The sequence below is a fragment of the Pinus tabuliformis genome, chromosome X (assembly GCF_031772625.1).
Source record: "Pinus tabuliformis cultivar Carrire ecotype Pingquan chromosome X, CPIR1, whole genome shotgun sequence".
Classification (NCBI taxonomy): Eukaryota; Viridiplantae; Streptophyta; class Pinopsida; order Pinales; family Pinaceae; genus Pinus; species Pinus tabuliformis.
Genome location: NC_142308.1, coordinates 476,029,548 through 476,033,974, shown reverse-complemented (window position 1 = coordinate 476,033,974; position 4,427 = coordinate 476,029,548). Strand labels below are relative to the sequence as shown.

The following is a 4,427-nucleotide window of genomic DNA, read 5'->3' as shown; positions in this document are numbered from 1 at the left end:
TGTTGTTCTTGTTTTAGTGACGCATATGAATTTTGATCCTAATATAATGACCTTATTAGCAAATTAGGGTTATGCTTCCTCAAACCTTTATTTTTCTACAACATGCATTGTAAGAGAGTAAAATGAATTTTGTGTTAAAGGCCATGGCATTACTCAAGCTGCATTAGTGTTATGAAGCCATTATATCTCCCATACATCTTTAAAACCATAGATTGTCATGATTAAAGATCGTGCCTTGATTTGAATTAATCTTCACCCTCTAGGATGCATTTTCATGAAAAATCTATGATGCATGCATTACACTATAGCATTGTCAGGTGAGGAATAACTACATACCTACCCTACTCCATTCCTATCAATGAGGGTTTGAAATATTTGCGCTCATTCAAAAGTGTTCTAGGACTGCTTCTCCATACATGTTCATCTAGGTTGAATGAATTAGAAATTAAGAAGTTGTCAAAATTACAATGATGCACACCTTTTTGTATGTCCAGGGTTTGCAATTCCGCAATTGGACCCTAAGACTTATCATTATTAGAAGCAATTCTTAATAATGTTGCTAGCACTGGCTTACCCATGTTTCTTATTGTTACATTTAGAAGATCTTATATTATTGGATTCATACTTGAGCTTATTTTAACAATGTGGCTGACAGATACATTTTATATCAGTTATCATAAGAGTTCTTTGCAATGGTTGAAAGGGATTTGTTTTATTTTATGAAAAGTTATAGGTGCTACGTGGAATTTTATTCGGTCACGGTGTCGCTTTGGAGTCATATCTGATGATGTCATGTAATGTCACATTATCAAAGAGGTTGTTGGTGGAAGTTGCAACCACTTAGACTTGGAAAGGAATTGTTGGACTTAGTAGTCATGAGATGTGGTCCAGCAGGATTGTCACTAACAACAAAATCAGCTAAGTGAGGCCTGACTGTGGGTCTCATTAGGCCTGACATGCCATTTACTAATAACTATGGTGTGTGGGAGGATGAATTTGAAGCTCTCGATTATGAAAAATTTATAGGGCATGTTTGGAAAGACACAACTGTGTAGTTAAAAGGAACAAACCCCTTTTAATTGGATAGTCTTATGGTCGTGTGAGTCGAAATCCCCTTCGTGAAAGAACTATTAAAATATTTGGCTATTTTCAGGTGTTGAAGCTAGAGTTCTAATTTTCAATTCCAGAGTTGGGAAGATTACTAAAGCAAACAATGGTCATAGTGTTCTCTTTTGTAAAATTGGAGTGGCAGTTACTTGCAAGTTTATTAATGTTGCATCAGGGGCAACATCTAGAAATTTTTGCAATATGAGCTAGATGGTCCACCAGTGGGTGTGCATAATGCATATGGCATGGAGGTCGAAGTTGAAAACTCTCATGACCCTGAAATAATAGTTTTCATGGATTATTGAGATTACATGAACCAAAATAACACATAATATGATTTGTAGTTACCAACATCTCTTTATGCCATGCCATTATCACCAACATGCATATTTTTTCTTTTTGAGGAAACGTGTCTAGCTTCACACCCTGCAATTCCATATGAACCATTGAAGAAGAGACTACATGCACACCTAAAAAAGTTGGGAGTACAAATTTCACATTTATATGAGGAGGAATGGTCTTAAATTCCTTTTGGCGGGTCATTTCCAAACACAAGACAGAAGCATTTTCACTTTGGTGTTGTAGCAAGCATGGTTCTCCCAATCACTGGCTATTATGTTATCCGCTCTTTGTTAGAGGATCCATCATACACAACAACTATTGCAAGTTATCTGAAGGATGAAGATGGTGATGGAGAGATAATTCCATATCAACTAGACACAAAAGATGTGGCGTCAAGAGCATGGGAAACTCTTTGGCCTCACGAGCGAAAGTGACAATGGATACTCTTTATTTTTTTGGCTTGAAATTATTTTGTAGTTGAATATCGATGGGACAAAAATGTTCTTTTTTCCAGCTTCCTGAGTGGATGTGGAGAAAATTCCCTGGGGCAAGGATTTCTTTTATTAATCTTATTTGGTTTGCATTGGTCATGTTTATCATGGCTTGAAATTACATGTGTTATTATTTAATAAAACATTTGATGTCAGATCTAAGTGGAGCAAAATTGATGCAAACATATGCGACCTAATTGGGGAATTGGAAATGTGACTGGTTTCAAGTTGCAATAAGGAAATGCGACCATTTCCAAGTTGCAACAAGGAAATGTGACCAGTTTTTAGGTCGCAACAAGAAAATGTGATTGGGATATCTTGGTGATCCTTCAATTCTTAAGGACGGATAATCGCACCTAAGACAATCAATGATTCATGCGACCTGCCCTGTTTTGCGACCTAGCGACCTAACCATTCCTCAGACCCTGAGTCGATAGTCACAAAATCACAATTGTATGAATTAGTGATTTATGTGACTCACTCAAATCTTCGACCTCGTGACCTCCTTTCTACCTATGACCTACCTCCACAAAACCTCAACACCAGTCATGCTAGGTGATTTATTTTCTTAGTTACATTAGTGTTGAAATTCTCACTCTAATTGTGATATGGAGGTGAGATCTATGAATCCATGATCCTCCAGCCCCTGTTACAATAAGCACTAAGTTATGGAATGCAAACCAAATAAAGTCTCCAAGTGCATCTGCAATCATTACGTTGCTATCATGTCCTACAACTAGCAATAAGAACTAGAGATGCAACCTCATTAGAATGTCAAGAAACTAATTCAAGCTATGTGAAATGATCCTAGTGGCTATCATTCAGCAACATGTTTGGAGGATGAATAAGATAAATTGTCCATTTATCCAGTGTTTTGAAATACCAACACAATTTTATATTGCTAAGGAATCATTTTTTACTCCCAGAGTAGCTTCATTTGATGGGTTAGGACAGAGCGTAAACTCTATAAAGAATTGAAAGAAAGATAGTTTGTCATCATATTTTATCATTAATTGACAACCTACACTCCATTTAATTATGCCAATTGTAGCACCTACAATGCATATTTTTGATGACCATAAAATGAACGTACCATACAAGCTAATAGAAAATCTAAAATTGCCACCAACAAATGCTTATCACAAACCAAAACATACATTAGAAGAGAATAATAACTTGTACATGGTAGGTCTTAGTCATAGTTTTATAAACCGGAACCGGTGACCAGACTGGTCCACCTAATAAACTGAGTTTCAAACTGGAAAATGAACCGGTTTAAAAAAAAATACATTAAATAATTATTTTTTAATGAAAAAAAACTATTTTTAAGATTTAAAACCATGATTCCAAGCCAATAGAGACAAAATATGCAAAGTTTTCTCATTTATATGCCATGTAAAGGTGAATATATCAAAATGGCATTGGCTGCAATACATATCATCGACAAAATACACAAGAAACGAGTCTCTAAATGGCCTATAAAGTCTAAAAACAATGTTATATTTGGACTCAAGCATATTTCCAACAAGAACATAGTTTGAGGCATTATCAGTGATGACCTGCACAACGTTCTGCTCTTCCACTTCTTGAATAATGTCATCCAAAAGCTCAAATAGAAGGGTTGCATCCTTCACCTTATCAAATGCATCAACTAATATCAAAAACATGGTTCCTTGAGGGCAGGGAAAATTTTAAGAACCCCCCCTAAATTTATAAATATAATAAATGGGCGAATCTCCATGGTATATAGGAAAAATGGAAGGTGATTTTATCAATAATATAATATGTATATATAATTTTTTGGCGAATCTCTCACCAGGCATGGCGAATATTTCACTCAATTATAAAATCTTGTAAGATCTTGGCGAGTCTTTCACTAAATAATAAAACTTTGTAAAGTCCTAGTGAATCTTAGCATTGTGAACTCTTAGAGAAGAGTAAAAATGGATCTATGTTGGTTTAATCCCCCCATTTAAATAGGCCACATTCCAGGTGAATACCATGGGTCAATACCATGTGCCATTTTGGTGAATACCATGGGTCAATACCATGTGCCATTTTTATTTTTAATAATTCTAATATTAGGGTTAATAATGGTTTTTTGCATGGTATTTGTCCCATAGTATTTTTCCCATAGGTTTCACCTAAATATAACCCATTTCTTGAGTGTTCGTAAATATAAGGTGAATTATGGAGTAAATATAAAAAAATGTTTTATTTGTTTACCATACCTCTAGTTTATTTATATTTTTATTAATTTACCATACCTCTGTTACAAATATGGTATTTGGCCCATAGGATTCACTTAAATAAAACCTCTTTCTTGAGCCTTCATAAATAGAACGAGGGTTATGGACTAAATATAAAAAGAGGTTTTATTTATTTACCATACGTCTAGTTTATTTATATTTTTATTTACCTTTTGAGTAAGTATAAAAAGACGTTTTATTTATTTACCGTACCTCCACTTTACTTATATTTTTATTT

General features: G+C 34.6%; 1 pseudogene; it reads left to right on the top strand.

The window, feature by feature from the left end:
- The first annotated feature begins 797 nt into the window (after positions 1 to 797).
- Positions 798 to 2,137, top strand: LOC149140739 (lycopene epsilon cyclase, chloroplastic pseudogene; annotated as a pseudogene).
- Positions 2,138 to 4,427: the final 2,290 nt, after the last annotated feature.